The following is a 17,476-nucleotide window of genomic DNA, read 5'->3' as shown; positions in this document are numbered from 1 at the left end:
TCATTTGGCTTCACTACTGAGGCAGCTAACTGCTCCTGTTTGGGAGGATGATTTTGTAACATAGACCCCTGTCCATATGAAAGTGATCTAAGATTATCAAACCCATGCAGGCCATCAACCACTCATCAGACATCAATAACTTTCAGTCCTGATTAGAGCTGGTCAAAAAACAGGAAAACAATTTTGCTAACCATTTCCAAATGCCAAGGTTGCTTCTGTTTCTATTCAAAACAGATCCATTTTCGCAACATATTCGGTGAACGTTTTAAGCTATTTTACACACATCCTCCTCGCAAAGGAACACTGACAGAACTGCCATATCACACCTGAATGACTCCTTAGTGCTCAAATACCAAAATCCTTTCCTGAAAATCACATTGAGTACAAAAAATTCTGATAAAAATGTCAAAAAGCAATATAATGAAAAATTTCTGGAAAAACAGAACATTTCAAGACCATTTTCCCAAACAGGCCATTTTCCAACAAAAAAATCCTTTTGTGTGAAAAATGTCAACAACCTCCAGTCACTACCCACCCAGGCTGAAGTTGAGCTTCTAAGCTATCCAGGAAGGGTTTCATATCACATTACCATTCCCTTGAGCCATCCTGTCCCACTGAGGATTGCAGTTCTATTCATTTGGCACAATTACTATTCCAAACTTCAACAGATCATTTGTGCAGGTGGAGTTGGAACGGCTTTGTCCCTTGCCCAAGGGCTCTGACAAGAACCCTTCCAGGTCTCCATTCGAAGACGGACATTATCAAGGGCTTTTGTGACCAATATCAGCAAAGTTGGAGAAGCAGGTTTTTTAAAAATCTGCCATTAAAAATGTATTTCTGAAATAACAGGGATGACTGTCTGTATTACCTGACCAATGAAGCCATACGCCTCTCTCTTCCTGACGAGGGCTCCGATGTGAAAAAGGCCAGGGAGGGGTCGGCAAGTGACAGTTTCTGTGGATCAGAACGGGGATTATACACAAAATAATTATAGGGGTGCTTTCCAGTGATCAGAACAGTGGATGGGGCACTAGGAAGGACCCCTGGTTTCTGTTCCCAGTTTAAGGTCTACTACAGACTTACTACTCTAGGTGGGGCAAGTCGTGTGGAGACAAATTTTCAAAAGAGCCCAGTGCCAGATTTTCAAGTACACAGCACCCACAATTGAAGGCAGATTTTCATAAGAGCTCTTCTTCCATTTGGGCACCTAAGTAAGGGCCAGATTTTCAAAAATGTCTAGCGTCAACAGTTTACACTGCAACTTTTCCCCAGATTTTCAAAAGACCTTAGCAGCACCTAATGTATTTCCAGTGTGCTGAGCTCTTTTGAAAATTCTAGCCTTAGAGTCTGATCCATCTCCCCCTGAAATTCGATGCCCAAACTCCTATTGATTTCACTGGTCCAGGATTGGGCCTTTAATCCCTCCATATGTCTGTTTACCGCTGAGTAAAATACATATAACGATATTTGTCTTCTACAAGTTAATATTGACAAGGAGCTATGATGAACGTCTCTACAGAAATGCAGAAGTGCTGAGAATTGGACTCAAGCTCTGTCTAAAGCTTGAATAATTTCTTCTGCCACTGGGATTGTGCAGCAGAATCCCTTCCAGGATGGTGAGGGACTGCAGATTCCAGAATGTGGGTTGCTGGTCTGAATGCACCCTAGGCCAGAAGGGACCAGAAAGTTAGTCTGGTGTCTGTTGAGTGGTCTGTGTGAAATGAGATTGTTAGGTCTTGGTCCAATTCAAATCCACTACAAACCCCCACTGCAGCGATCCCTAATTGGTCCCCTGGTTGGCGGGATGAGTGAAGAGGCCAAGGACTGTATGGGTCACAGAGTCCAAACTCCACTCTTGTCTCCAAAGGTCTCCCCTGCACATTCAGGATAGTTATCTCCCTGGGGTTATTCTCTGTCTACCCTTCATAAAACACCAGGCAGCACAATGTGACCTGCCGGAGAGGAGATATCAGGGTGAAGTGTGATAGGCAGGCAGGCAGATTGCATGTATGACACAAGAAACACAGGCAGGCAGCCAGCCCAGATAGGCAGACAGATAGATACAATAAAAACAAGATAAGAAAGAATGAAGGAAAGAATTCGTGCCCATTAGAAGCACACACAAAGAGTCCTATGATAGCTGTATTTTTCTACAGCATAAAGAATGGCAAAGGTCTGATTTCAGACTCTTGAATCCCACGAAAAGGAAAGACTTTCAATATATATTTGTCCTTATCTTTTTGTCCTCCATCCCTCCCCCTTTCTGACTCCTTTCTCCTCCTCTTGAATAGCAGCTCTCTTGACATTAGGGTGACCAGACAGCAAATGTGAAAAATCGGGACAGGGAGTGGGGGGTAATAGAAGCCTATATAAGAAAAGGACCCAAAAATCGGGGCTGTCCCTATAAAATCGGGACATCTGGTCACCCTACTTGACATCCACTCCATGAGAGGTTTAACTGGACAGGGAGGCTGCCTAGGTCTCAGACACCATCTAACCAGCAGGGGGCACTATGTGGCTATGTCCAATTAACCACACGGCATTGTGCGGGGCTGGGCAGCAAGGCAAAGCGAGTTAGCTGGGGAGCCCCTATTCAAACGGCCAAGCCAGGCATCCCACCTGCCTGCCCTGAGTGAGGGGCCCAGAGGGCAGAGATGAAGCATCTTGGCCCTGCCACACAGACTCACTGAGAGGAAGCACAGTGGGCTCAGTCCTTCCTGGGAGTCGGTGCGGTGACCCAGGGCAGGGTTTTGGTAGATCGGACATGGGGGGAGAAGGGAGGGAAGGAGTGATAGAGAAGCAAGAGGGGGAGAGTAGAAGGGGAAGGAGAGATGGGGGGGTGAGAAAGGGTTGGGAAGGAAGGTGTGATGCGTAGGGAGGAGAGGAAGGGAAAGATGGGGGGGGGGGGAACTGGGAAACATGGAGTCGGAATAGGGAGGAAGTGGGGTGGCCCAGATCTTTGTCACCTGCAGCAAGTCAGCCAGGGTGTGACAGAGTGCCACCGGCTTTGGCAATAGGCAGCGGCACTCGCCCTGCCTCCTGGCCAAAGGCGAGGTGCCAGCGCAGGGCAGAGCTCTGGGCGTGGACTGGAGCAGGAATTATAAGGCGAATGGAATGCAGAGGGACCGTCCGGGTGATGGGACTGGCTGAGTCCAAGGGCTTTAAAGCTCTCGCCGTGCCCTGAGTGAAACTGCATCACCCACAAAACCCCACACGCCGCCAGCTCTTTTTCCCCTTTCAGCCCGTCCCAGCAGTTGCGGCCCTGCGAGAACCATGCTTTTCCCAGTGCATAGAGCACAGGGCTGGGAGTCCTGGGAGCAGGGTTCTGCTCCCAGATTTGACCCGCTGGGTGACCTGGGGCAAATCACTGGACCGCCCTGAGCTGCAGTTTCCCCATTTATAAAATGGGGATAATGAAACTTGGTCCACCCTGGGGAAGCACTTTGAGACCTGTGGCTGTATTGTTATTCTCTGTTCTCAGAAAGGTAGGGACTGCCTAAGCCCCATGTGGATACAGATTCAGGTATAGTCACCAGGCACCTAGTCCTGCTAACCTTAAGAAGTCTGCCACTTCCTCTGCCTCTTAGTGATGAGCTACTCTGCGGGACTCGGTTGTCCCACTCCTGTTCATTGCTATTCGTTCCAACCCTCTACAGTGCTTGGGCAGTTCCAACCCCCCTTGGGTGCTTGCTGCTGTGAGAAAAAGCAAACATGCTGCAATACAGGTCTTTGAAACAACCTACAATTCTCAGCAAATGAGAGCCCTTAAAACTGAACAGAAGGCAGGCGGTTGCTGGCTGACACACATGAGAGCTCGGGGCCTGATTCCTGAAGGGGACTGACTTCAAACAGGTGTTGGGTTTGCTCAGCACCTCTGGAAAACAGTACAGATGGCCATAAACATTAGGAAGTGCTGATATGCACATATGATAGGTTTTTGCAAGGTGCTGAGGGCTCTGAGCTCCCATCATCCTCAGTAGAGGGACTCCATATCCAGGCAGGTTGCAAAGTTTAGCTGCAGATCTGAACTCCCCCAAGTTTGCTGAGTGAAGGGTGGGGATTCAGCAGGTTGGGTGCAAGCCCCACCACCTGCTTTGCGTTTCCAGAATGCTAATGCTCCTTGCCTCTTAACTGCAGAATTTAAAGGTCTTTCATCGTCACCAGGACTGTTGATCCTTGAAGTCGTAAACCCAGCCCCTTTCCTCTCCTGATCCCTTCTCCCAAGTTTCAGTCTCCCGGTGGCAGGAACAAAGCTGCTAAACCGAGCCAGCCACTCCCATCAGTAGCTGGCATTTGACTGCCAGCGCAGCCCAGGCTAAGGGGATTACACACGTCCTTCTTGCAAGGGAAGACTGACGGAGCTCCCACATCACACCCGAATGGCTCCGTAGTGCTCAAATACCTGACATGAGGCAGACAGGAGCAGTCAGACTGGGTTGCTGACTCCACGGGATTCTTGGATGCAAATGTACATCATCAGATCTGTTTTGCTGCTTCATAGGTGCAATCGGGTGGCTGACTCACCGAGTGTGCCCGCATGGGGTACCTAATTTCCATGAGTACTACCCACACAGCTCTTCCTCGCATCCAGTACTTCAACTGCTTGTGAGCAGCAAGATCCTGCTCACTATATTTATGGGGCAACAACCTAAATTAAGATGCCATCAAATAATTGCTCTTCAAATGCCATTTATGTAATAATTACCAGATGCAACCACCTCCCTTAATATCTCATTATAAAGCATTTTTCTCCACAGCAGACACTTAAGAGAGGAGGGCATAAAGCAAATCGTAAAAGGTGGATATTGATTATAAACGATTTAAACAAGCCCGTGCATATTTACCAGCACAGACTGAGAGGTAGGCCTTCGACGACTGGCCAGTTTCCCAAGAGAGTGGTTGCTTTCTGGGGCTTGCAGTGAAATCAGCTAGGGATCAGGGAGGGTTAGCAACTAAGAGGCGGGGCTGGTAGACACTCAGGCTTTGTCTCACATGTTGCCACGGTCCAGGCCTGCCAGGGAGGGGGAGTGGTTGGAGTCCTTGGAAGTACAGCTATTCTGGGCTGCAGGGCATCCTGCTATAAATCAGGGCGCCTTTGCCTTCACTCCTCTTGGGCAGGGCCTCCTGAGCAGTGTACCCTGAGAGGTGCAGCATAGAATCTAGCCTGAGGCCTTCCTGTGTCTGTTTCCCATCAGTAAAATGGGGATAATCATAATTATTATTAATTATAAAGTATTATTATTTGTATTGTGGTAGCACCTAGGAGCTCCAGACATGGGCCAGGGCCCCATTGTGCTAGGCACGGTACAACCACAGAACAAAAAGATGGTCCCTTCCCCCAAAGAGCTATACTTCCTTTCTCCCACCCTTTGTCTGTCTTGTCTGTTTAGACCAGTGGTCACCAACCGGTCGATCGCAATCGATCCTAGAAGATCTCCTAATCGATTGCGATATCTGGCGGTGCAGTAGGGCTTCACGCTGCTCCTGCCTGCCAGCACTGCCCCCGCAGCTCCCATTGGCTGGGAATGGGGAGCCGTGGCCAATGGGAGCTGCAGGGGCGGTGCTTGTAGAGAGCGGCTGCGCGCTGAGCCATGTGCCCCCGCCCCTCCCCCAGAGGCGGCAGGGGCACGTTGGCCCCTTCCAGGAGCGGTGTGGGGCCGGGGTAGGCAGGGAGTCTGCCTTAGCGGCAGCCACACTCCACTGCCGACCGGGAGCCGCCGGGAAGTAAGTGCCGCATCCCAACCCCCAACCCTGAGCCCCCTCCCGGAGCCAGCATCCCATACCCCCTCCTGCACCCCGAACCCCCTCTGCACCCCAAGCCCCAGACCTGATGCCTCTCCCACAGCCAGCACCCCATACCCCCTCCTGCACCCCAACACTCTGCCCCAGCCCAGAGCCCCCTCCTCTACCCAAACTCCCTCCCAGAACTTGCACCCCTCACCCTCTCCTGCATCCCAATCCCTTGCCCCAGGCTCAGCCCAGAGCTCCCTCTCACATTGCAAACCCCTCAGCCCCAGCCCAGAGCCTACACCCCCTCCCGAACCCCAACCCCCTTCCTCAGCCTGGTGAAAGTGAGTGAGCATGGGGGAGAGCAAGCAATGGAGGGGGGGGGATGGAGTGAGCGGGTTGGGGCTTTGGGGAAGGGGCAGGGCCTTGGGGAAGAGGCAGGGTAGATCCTGGGTTGCCCTTAAATTCAAAACGTGATCTTGGGCGTAAAAAGGTTGGAGACCACTGATTTAGACTCTTCAGGGAATGACTGTCTCTCACTAAGTGTGTGTATTATGTGTATCTGGATGGAGACAGACAGATGCACCGACCAACCTACCTCTCAGGGTTGTTCCTCACAACCCATTATAGAAAAAGTAAAATCTCCCTGAATAAACCCCGCTGTATGTGACCATTTGCAAAAGCCAGCTGCAGTATTGCTGAGCAAGGAAAACATCACCAGGCTCCATAATGAGTTGTTACCATGCCTACAAAAAACTTCATACAGGTTATTTTTCTCTGTCAGGTATGGGACAATTCTGTGTGGCCGTGTGCCTCGGCAGACCTGTTCAATCTCAGGATCGTACATTTTATTGATGCCAAGTTTGCAGTTAGGGAGAGAGGGTGAAGGTCATGCAAGCTGTTTCTTGTTTCTTTTTCTTTTCGTTTCAGCTTTCCAAAATTGTGACTTCCATTAGCACAGCTATAGCCTTTTGCAGCAAATATAACACTGAATGTTGCACCTTTTGGGGCCACAAAAATACCCATGTGCACTGCTGTGTGTGAACACTGTGTCCACAATTGCTGCATGTACAAGCACTGCTGAGTTTCATCCCAGAAGGGGCTGCTTTTAAGTAGCAGATGGTTGCTCTTTTTATATAGACTTGGCCAAATTCATTCCCTTGGTTGCTCTATGATTTGAAAGCAGAACCGCAGTGGCAGAAAGTTTGCCTAGATGTGCGGAGAGGCATACTAGCAGAGGCTACATGCCCTACCACCCCCCTCATGGCCTAGAGACAGTCAGAACAACCTACAAAATGGCAAACCAGACAAGGAGCGGAGAGGGTCTGAACACCCAGGAGATGCACTGATTTAGCACACCTCCTGGGAAGCCACCATTGGCAAGGGTCATACAGAGCAACCTTCCCCTGAAAGGCATACAGAGCAACCTCCCCCTGCACTGATGCAGCTGCCCCTGGTGGGAAAGGAGGTGAATACTGCACTACCAAAACCCTGAATCCAGCCCTCAATCTGTACCTGGCTTTGGGATCTTGCAGCACAAAAGATGCTTAAGGAATGGAGGTCCAGATAACGATTGTTGCTATTATTAGTGATAGTTCAAACTGTGCTTGTTTCATAGTTTACACAGTGAATACACGATAGTGTAGACAACTGCTAATTATCAAGTCTTCCCTTAATGCTGCCTCTGTCAAGCAGGGAACTAGTAAAAAGACTGTTTGGTGCTGTAAAGAAAACAGTCACGTGATAATTCTGTCCAGGGCTCGCTGATGCACTTGGGGGCTAATAGACTCACCTTTCCCCTCTAGAGACCCTGGTTCAAATCCTGGTCAAAACCCATGTGAAAATAGGCAGGGTGTTCTAAACCATCATGTGATTCACAATCCCTGTTTGAGAGAGGTCTAACATTGGAACAGTGGGGTCTTTTTGGTCAAGAGCAAGTTACACCGGTAGAGCTGGGGGGTGGAGGTTTGCCCAGCAACAGTTTGCACCTATGCCTGGCTTGAGTTAGTTTCATGAGCAACAAATTATAGGGGGGAAGAACAGAACATTTTAAGCTACAAGGCTTGATTGTAGGAATAAGGAAATTGAGGCTCAGGTGATCTTTAGCGGGATCCTTCCTGTTCCTAGAAAAGGGCAACAAAGGTGTGACAAGATTATGACTGTCAACAGATGGCTTAGGCAGTGGTGCTATAAGGAGGGTTTTGGGATGTATGGCCACTGGGAGGCATTCACGGACAGAGGACAGTTCTCTCGGGATGGACTTCATCTGAGTAGGGAAGGAAATAGACTTCTAGGATCAAGGCTGGCACAACTGATAAAGAGAGCTTTAAACTAGGAATTAGAGGGAGATGGTTGGGAGATGTGCAGGAAATCTCCACGCCAGATTTTAGCATTGAGAGGGAAGAAGACGAAGTAAGAAAGGATACAGCCGTCGGTAGGAGAATGTATACAAGGAGCGAGGGCGGTGTGGATACTAGTCTAATAGGTTATACTGGCTGTAGAATGACTGTGCCTAATAGGGTACAAAATGTGAGCGAGGCCAAACAGCAAAAATTAAGATGTTTGTACACCAATGCGAGGAGCCTAGGTAACAAAATGGAGGAACTAGAGCTACTGGTGCAGGAAGTGAAACCAGATATTACAGGGATAACAGAAACATGGTGGAATAGTAGTCATGACTGGACTACAGGTATTGAAGGGCATGTGCTGTTTAGGAAAGACAGAAACAAAGGTAAAGGTGGTGGAGTAGCATTGTATATCAATGATGAGGTAGAATGTAAAGAAATAAGAAGCGATGCAATGGATAAGACAGAGTCCGTCTGGGCAAAAATTACATTGGGAAAGAAAACTAATAAAGCCTCTCCTATGATAGTGCTTGGGGTGTGCTATAGACCTCCGGGATCTAATTTGGATATGGATAGAGCCCCTTTAAATGTCTTTAATAAAGTAAATTCTAATGGAAACTGCGTGATCATGGGAGACTTTAACTTCCCAGATATAGACTGGAGGACCAGTGCTAGTAATAATAATAGGGCTCAGATTTTCCTAGATGCGATAGCTGATGGATTCCTTCATCAAGTAGTTGCTGAACCGACTAGAGGGGATGCCATTTTAGATTTAATTTTGCTGAGTAGCGAGGACCTCATAGAAGAAATGGTTGTAGGGGACAATCTTGGCTCAAGTGATCATGAGCTAATTCAGTTCAAACTAAATGGAAGATTAACAAAATAAATCTGCAACTAGGGTTTTTGATTTCAAAAGGGCTGACATTCAAAAATTAAGGAAATTAGTTAGGGAAGTGGATTGGACTGAAGAATTTATGGATCTAAAGGTAGAGGAGGCCTGGGATTACTTTAAATCAAAGCTGCAGAAGCTATCGGAAGCCTGTATCCCAAGAAAGGGGAAAAAATTCATAGGAAGGAGTTGTAGACCAAGCTGGATGAGCAAGCATCTTAGAGAGGTGATTAAGAAGAAGCAGAAAGCATACAGGGAGTGGAAGATGGAAGGGATCAGCAAGGAAAGCTACCTAACTGAGGTCAGAACATGTAGGGATAAAGTGAGACAGGCTAAAAGTCGAGTAGAGTTGGACCTTGCAAAGGGAATTAAAACCAATAGTAAAAGGTTCTATAGCTATATAAATAAGAAGAAAACTAAGAAAGAAGAAGTGGGGCCGCTAAACACTGAGGATGGAGTGGAGGTTAAAGATAATCTAGGCATGGCCCAATATCTAAACAAATACTTTGCCTCAGTCTTTAATAAGGCTAAAGAGGATCTTGGGGATAATGGTAGCATGACAAATGGGAATGAGGATATGGAGGTAGATATTACCATATCTGAGTTAGAAGCGAAACTCAAACAGCTTAATGGGACTAAATCGGGGGGCCCAGATAATCTTCATCCAAGAATATTAAAGGAATTGGCACCTGAAATTGCAAGCCCATTAGCAAGAATTTTTAATGAATCTGTAAACTCAGGAGTAGTACTGAATGATTGGAGAATTGCTAATATAGTTCCTATTTTTAAGAAAGGAAAAAAAAGTGATCCGGGTAACTACAGGCCAGTTAGTTTGACATCTGTAGTATGCAAGGTCCTGGAAAAAATGTTGAAGGAGAAATTAGTTAAGGACATTGAAGTCAATGGTAAATGGGACAAAATACAACATGGTTTTACAAAAGGTAGATCGTGCCAAACCAACCTAATCTCCTTTTTTGAAAAAGTAACAGATTTTTTAGATAAAGGAAATGCAGTGGATCTCATTTACCTAGATTTCAGTAAGGCATTTGATACCGTGCCACATGGGGAATTATTAATTAAATTGGAGAAGATGGGGATCAATATGAACATCAAAAGGTGGATAAGGAATTGGGTAAAGGGGAGACTGCAACGGGTCCTACTGAAAGGCGAACTGTCAGGTTGGAGGGAGGTTACCAGTGGAGTTCCTCAGGGATCGGTTTTGGGACCAATCTTATTTAATCTTTTTATTACTGACCTTGGCACAAAAAGTGGGAGTGTGCTAATAAAGTTTGCAGATGACACAAAGCTGGGAGGTATTGCCAATTCGGAGAAGGATCAGGATATTATACAGGAGGATCTGGATGACCTTGTAAACTGGAGTAATAGTAATAGGATGAAATTTAATTATGAGAAGTGTAAGGTTATGCATTTAGGGATTAATAACAAGAATTTTAGTTATAAGTTGGGGACGCATCAATTAGAAGTAACAGAAGAGGAGAAGGACCTTGGAGTATTGGTTGATCATAGGATGACTATGAGCTGCCAATGTGATATGGCTGTGAAAAAAGCTAATGCGGTTTTGAGATGCATCAGGAGAGGCATTTCCAGTAGGGATAAGGAGGTTTTAGTACCATTATACAAGGCACTGGTGAGACCTCACCTAGAATACTGTGTGCAGTTCTGGTCTCCCATGTTTAAAAAGGATGAATTCAAACTGGAGCAGGTACAGAGAAGGGCTACTAGGCTGATCCGAGGAATGGAAAACTTGTCTTATGAAAGGAGACTTAAGGAGCTTGGCTTGTTTAGCCTAACTAAAAGAAGGTTGAGGGGAGATATGATTGCTCTCTATAAATATATCAGAGGGATAAATACAGGAGAGGGAAAGGAATTATTTAAGCTCAGCACCAATGTGGACACAAGAACAAATGGGTATAAACTGGCCACCAGGAAGTTTAGACTTGAAATCAGACCAAGGTTTTTAACCATCAGAGGAGTGAAGTTTTGGAATAGCCTTCCAAGGGAAGCAGTGGGGGCAAAAGATCTATCTGGCTTTAAGATTCTACTTGATAAGTTTATGGAGGAGATGGTATGATGGGATAATGGGATTTTGGAAGTAATTGATCTTTAAATATTCAGGGTAAATAGGACTAATCCCCTGAGATGGGATATTAGATGGATGGGATCTGAGTTACCCAGGAAAGAATTTTCTGTAGTATCTGGCTGGTGAATCTTGCCCATATGCTCAGGGTTTAGCTGATTGCCATATTTGGGGTCGGGAAGGAATTTTCCTCCAGGGCAGATTGGAGAGGCCCTGGAGGTTTTTCGCCTTCCTCTGTAGCATGGGGCATGGTTGACTTGAGGGAAGCTTCTCTGCTCCTTGAAGTCTTTAAACCATGATTTAAGGACTTCAATAGCTCAGACATAGGCGAGGTTTTTCATAGGAGTGGGTGGGTGAGATTCTGTGGCCTGAGCTGTGCAGGAGGTCGGACTAGATGATCAGAATGGTCCCGTCTGACCTTAGTATCTATGAATCTATGAATCTATGATTGATATTTGGAATGGTGGGGCTACCTTAACATTTAAAGCATGAGTGACTGCTAGTATCTGAAATGAGCCTAAACTGAAACTGCAGCTCCATATTCCCCAAAACACTGGGAGAGTTTGGATCATTTATTTTCTGCTGTAATGTTTCATGGTGCTGAATGGACACACCATTGTCTACATCATTTACCATCATGATTAGGGTCTTATTCCATTGAAGAGAGGAGCTCTTTTGACAACCTCTCCCTTAATCATTGTAATTCTGTTTTTCTCCCCATGTCAGGTTCTCACCTGCCTCAAAAGAGCTGAAATTTCTGAACAAACTAGAAGCAGCAATGACAGGATAACTCACATGACAGCTTGTTCTTAGGAACTTTCCCTCCCAGTTTTGTAGCATTAAGAGGTTCAGGTGACCATATGCACTTCAGGATACCTGTCCAAATCAAATCACAATTCTGAACCTTCCAGGTTGTACCCACAGTTAATACACTGCATAAGAGCACTCATGTTTTTAAATCTCTCTTACCTTTCTTGTATTCTGAGGTGATGCTAAGAGTAGAAGTAAGACCTTTTCCTAACAATGGACTTATGCATACACAATAAAATGGTCATACTTCTCACTTACATCATGTTTTATTTTTGCAAAGGAAAGATGGTCCTGTGGCTAGGTGGATGTCAAAAGAACTGATTTCAGAGTAGCAGTCGTGTTAGTCTGTATCCACAAAAAGAAAAGGAGTACTTGTGGCACCTTAGAGACTAACAAATTTATTTGAGCATAAGCTTTCGTGAGCTACAGCTCACTTCTGAGACATTCTTGGTTCCACCACAAACTTTGTGATGACCTTGGGCAATCGCTTCATCTCTCTGTCCCTCAGCTTTCTCATCCCTAAAGTAGTGATAATTTCCCTGCCTCAGTGGGGTGCTATGAGGCATCATTCATTAATGTTTTAAAACCCTCTGAGATCACCAGGCAGAAGGGATTATAGAAATGTAAAGTATTATGCAAATTGCTTTACAGACATTAACTAATGAAGCTTCATCACCACACCTCTGTAAGCTGGATGAGTAAGTGTCATGTTATAATCATGGAATACACACAGAGCAATTACATAAAAATATAAAATACTCTTGCTGGAAGGTTGCAACGTTATGCTACTTTATTTCTTAATATCCAAGAAATTTAGCACACAAAAACTAAAAGCAGAGAGAGAGAAAGCAGGCTGATCCCTAGGGCAACGCACCATAACGTCACCCCACCTTGCTCTAGGCTGCTCTCTGCAGACTGACTGCTGTGTGGAGGAGCCAGATCACACACTTCCCTACAGAGCCCTCTAGCCTGCAAGCAGGACCAGGAATAGCTTTTAATTTTACCAGTTTTCAATACACCACATATTCTTGTCCCCACCCATGGAGGTAGGAAAATGAAACACAGAGAAGACAAGGGGATGTGGCCATAGCCACAAAAGGAGCCAGATCTATCTATCATAGCGGTTCTCAAAGTGTGGGTTGGGACCCCAAAGTAGGTCATGATCCCGTTTTAATGGGGTTGCCAGGGCTGGAGTTAGACTTGCTGGGGCCGGGGGCCAAAGCCCAAGCCCCACTGCCTAGGCCAAAGCCCGAGGACTTCAGCCCTGGGTGGCAGGGCTCAGGTTACAGGTCCCTCGCCTTGGGCTTGGGCTTTGAATCCCCTACCCAGGGCGGCGAGGCTCGGGTGAGCTCAGGCTTCAGTCCCCCTTCCTGGGATTGTGTAGTGATTTTTGTTGTCCGAAGGGGGCCGCAATGCAATGAAATTAGAGAACCGCTGATTATTCTCTTGAGTACTGTGGGCCTGGCACTGAGGCGGGCTGAGTTTGCTAGACCACATGCTTCACAGACTTTCACATTCTGCCTGTAAAGCCAGGCTCTGTTTTTTGGGCAGCTCCGACATGACTCACAGAAGGCCAGGGAGCGAAGCCGACTGTCATCATGACGAAGTGTGGGAAGGGAATATTGGGGTGGGAGCCGCTGAGAAACTGGCTGCTACCTCCAGCATCTCTGTTTTAAAAGTCCTGTCAGCACTTCAAGGCTCTGGCAGTCAGTTGCTGACAGGAACCGAAAGAAAGCAAACAGGCTACGCATTATTAACCAGGGGTGACTGTGCAGTGAGCAAACAGGTACAGAGAGAAATGCTGACAACACGCGGAACACCCAGCACGCCACGGTGCTCAGCAGATGCTTGTCATGGTGAGGGATCCGGTCGCTTCAGGGCGGGTTCTCCCGTCCGGTGCTTGGCGCACGCCATAGGAGCGATCAGACCTTGACTGGACGGGACACTAGGGGAGAGACTCCGAAGGGGAATGGGCTAGTTGAGTAAATCTCTGCACGTCACAGTGGCTATTTACGTTGATCTTTCATAGGAATACAGACGAGTGTGAGAGTCTGTTGTGTGTTTGTGTGGTGGGTGTGCAGCTCCATGGCTGTTCTCACCATCCTTAATAAAGATATCGTGCAATGATTTGACTGTGCCTAATGCGTGGGTGGGGACAAAGAAGAGTGGGGGACACCTCCCAACACCCCCGGGCTTTGTGGGGCCATCCTGCTTTGACCCCCCAAGCCCTGTGCCATTCAGTGGTACCCAGGTTCTGCATGGTGCGTACCATAGGCAGGGGCAGAGCTAGGGAGGGCAATGGCTCCAGCTGCCCCTGGGTGTGCTCCGTGGCTTCAGGGGAGCTCAGAGACGGGGACGGATGCTACCCTGGGGTGGGCTGGGCTGGAAAGCGGGGGCTGAGTCTGGCATGGACTCGGTGGGGCCCGCAGCTGCAGTGGGGATGGCTCAACGGGGATTTGCGGTGCCCAATGGCTTTCCACTTTAGCCACTTGAAATGCTGGGGGACATGGCGAAGGGCTGCGTCTGCTTCCTTCCCAGAGTGATCGCAGGCTAGGTTACAGAATACCAGCTCTCCGGGGGGAAAGCCAGGTGGCAGCAAAAGGGATTTCACTGAGCAAAGCCAGCAAAATGAAGAACAGACGGCCAAGGCAGGGTAAAGCTGGGGTCAGAAGGATACAGAGGTGGATTAAAGGCATGAGAGTGTGAAGAACTGGGGCATGGCAAAGCCAGATGACTTGCCACTATTCCAGCCAGCAATGCACCCAGGTCTCCGTAATCTCAGTCCACTGCTCTGACTATTAGACAATCTTCTCTTCCAATGCTAAGGCTCAGTAGGGGTCCAGACCCACCAAAACTTTCTCCATTCCCCTCTCCTGGGCAGGCTCTTCCTCCTAGCCCAGCATCCCCTGGATGGACTTGTTCCTCCATCCCGAGTGCTTGACCATCCTCTCACATAGAGCTGCCTGCCCACCAGAGCCAGCCTGATACGTTTTTGGAGAAAGTGAGAAAATCACCTAGGACCCAAGGTGCAGGCATCGTTTTTTAGACCCCTCTTCCCATTCCCCTCCCCAGGAGGCTGCTGCTGCTCCTCTTACCCCTGCCCTGCCTTTCCTATTTATTTTATTGCCTCTACTCCTGCATTAGCCACTTAGGCTACCATGGGGGCACCGATATGTAGGCACAGCCCTCCCCCCTCCCTAGGGCCAGCTGTTCCAGCCAGCAGTGCCCTGTACATACTGATTTATCACCCCCTCTTACCCTAGGGATTGGATCCTCGTTATTATTTGTATTATGGTAGCACTCAGAGGCCCCAAGCAAACAGGTTTATTGTGCCAGGTGCTAGATAACACATAGGAAAAGACAGACCTTGCCCTAAACATCTTACAATCTATAGAGACAAGCCAGACAAAAGATGAAGCAGGGTCCAAGGTCCTACAGAAGAGCCAAGGTCTCTGAAAGACTAGTCCAATGCCTTTCCAGCGAATAGCCCATTTATGGAGCTGGATCATTGATACCGGGAAGAAGGGGATGGGAATTGATTCCTTCTATATCCTCAAATGTAGTAAGCTGCAAAAGTAAGTTTTTGCAGGTCCTGCCTTATATCATAATCCTGCCTTAAACCACCTTTTTTCCCTTGCCCCACTCCGATTTCGGAAATGGTATTCCTCGCTATTGCCTCGTCATACAGGAGGATGGTAGGTTTGAGGCTGCATTTTCTTTTCTCTGCATGTTCAAGAGAACAAGCCGCACCCTACTGGTAAATCTGTTTGGCTTGACTCAATAAAGGAGCTGACATAGGTGTGGCAAATTCACTGGAAGGCAGCCAGTCGGAATGGATGTGAAACGGGTTTAGGAGTCAAATTTTGGGTGTGAACCTCATAGCAGCATCTGCTTTGAGGATGTCTGGATTCTAAAGTAATCTGGGGCCTTGCTGGAGTCCTGTTTTAGGGTAGAGGTGAGAAAGGAGAGACCTGGATTCTGCCTGGTATTTTCCTGGAGCTTGTTACAAGTGCAAAGTGCCAGTGAAAAACATGCAGAGCCAATGTCAAACATGCAGAGAATTCTCCCTACAGTGTTCACTCAGATCAGCCCTGGAGCAGATTATCACCCCTCCTGCTTGTGCTTTGAAAAATGATATAGGGCCTTTCATATTGTGACTAGAACTGCCAAGAAAAAAATCCTTGTGCTGGTACCGAATTACTAACGATATTATTCAACATTGCTAACAGCTTCCATGGCAAATGATCACTGCTCAGAAGGGTACTGGGAGAACCTTAAAATATCAGGGCTCTGAATTTGCAAAGGGTGGGTTAATTTCTGCCTTCCATTGCACCCCTCCAACCCTCAGGAGCAGAAACTGGCTCATGATCTGTGTTTATACTCCATCGCTCTTCCCTCCGCCCCTCCATCATTAATGTAACTGAGGGCGAGTTGAGACAAAGGAACATTATGTCATTACCTCTGCTAGAGATTGTGAACATATCTCCGGCCTGACAACTGGCAGACACCATTAACATTTTTAGTAACTGCTGTGTGTTGGTTCTTAGATTTTTTATTACAAAAATCTCTCTCCCTCTCTTCTTTAATATCCTGCCCTTTTTATGAATCTTGATTGGTGACAATCTGACTTCCTCTTCTTTGGTGTCAAAAGCGCCACGTACACAGCCAAGCAACATCATCAGTTTCACTGGACTCACTGGCCTAAAATGAGGGTAAGAGAACAGAGAGCCAGCCTGATATGTTGCAAGGCTGATGCTTAAGACAAAACAGAACAAAAATAAGACTGTTCCATGAGGTTCTGCCTGTGTGTCAAAAGCAGCCCTGTTCACCCAGGCTGGGATTTTCAGGGGAACCTATGGGATTTAGGCACCAAAATCCTATTTAGCGTTAGGTTTCTAGATATCTTAGACTCTCTTGAAAATCCCAGCCCCAATAATAAGAGAATAGAGGGAAATCTTCAGTTCCTTCATAGATAATGGGAAATAACCATGAATGCAAAAAAAAAAAAAAAAAAGCCCTAAAACAACAACTACCAACAACATGTCAGTGAACGGTTAATAGAACCATAGGAATTTCCATAGAGGATCAGACCAATGGTCCAGCTAATCAGGGTGCCTCGTTTCTGACGGTGCCCAGAACCAGATGCTTCAAATGAAGGTGCAGGAATCTCAGTAATGGATAATTATGGAATAACCTGCCCAGAGAGGAAGAGCCTTCCTAACAGCAGCTAGTAGTTGGCTTCAGCCTTGAAGCATCAAGGTTTATAGTGACATGGAGAGCTGTTTCTCCAGATCTCTCTGGGTACAAAGGTCCAGTCCCTTCAGCAAAGCAAAAAAATGCACATCATTTCTGTACAGCCGAGGGTTTTTTATTTGCATTTTTTTCCCTCCTTAGGTTCTCAGTCAACCATGCTCGTAGCTCCTCTGTAATCCTGGATTAACATCCTCCATTCTCTCTAATCAGGTTGTGTAGTATCTGGAAAAAGGTCAATGACACCTTCTAATAAGTTTAGCTGATTGTTTTGCAGTATTTTTTTTCTCTCTCTTTTTCTCCTGACCCATAAACTCCATTGCAGGGCTCAGCTCCGACGTCAACGCTGAGAACACA

General features: G+C 47.0%; 1 protein-coding gene across 1 annotated transcript in view; it reads left to right on the top strand.

The window, feature by feature from the left end:
* CCDC92B (coiled-coil domain containing 92B) overlaps window positions 1–17,476 on the top strand; it is a 54,010-nt gene that overhangs the window by 30,915 nt on the left and 5,619 nt on the right. The gene's annotated exons all lie outside the window — the stretch shown is intronic.

This window comes from Dermochelys coriacea, chromosome 17 (genome assembly GCF_009764565.3).
Source record: "Dermochelys coriacea isolate rDerCor1 chromosome 17, rDerCor1.pri.v4, whole genome shotgun sequence".
Taxonomy (NCBI): domain Eukaryota; kingdom Metazoa; phylum Chordata; order Testudines; family Dermochelyidae; genus Dermochelys; species Dermochelys coriacea.
Note: the sequence above shows the minus strand (reverse complement) of the source record. Positions and strands in the feature narration are given on the sequence as shown.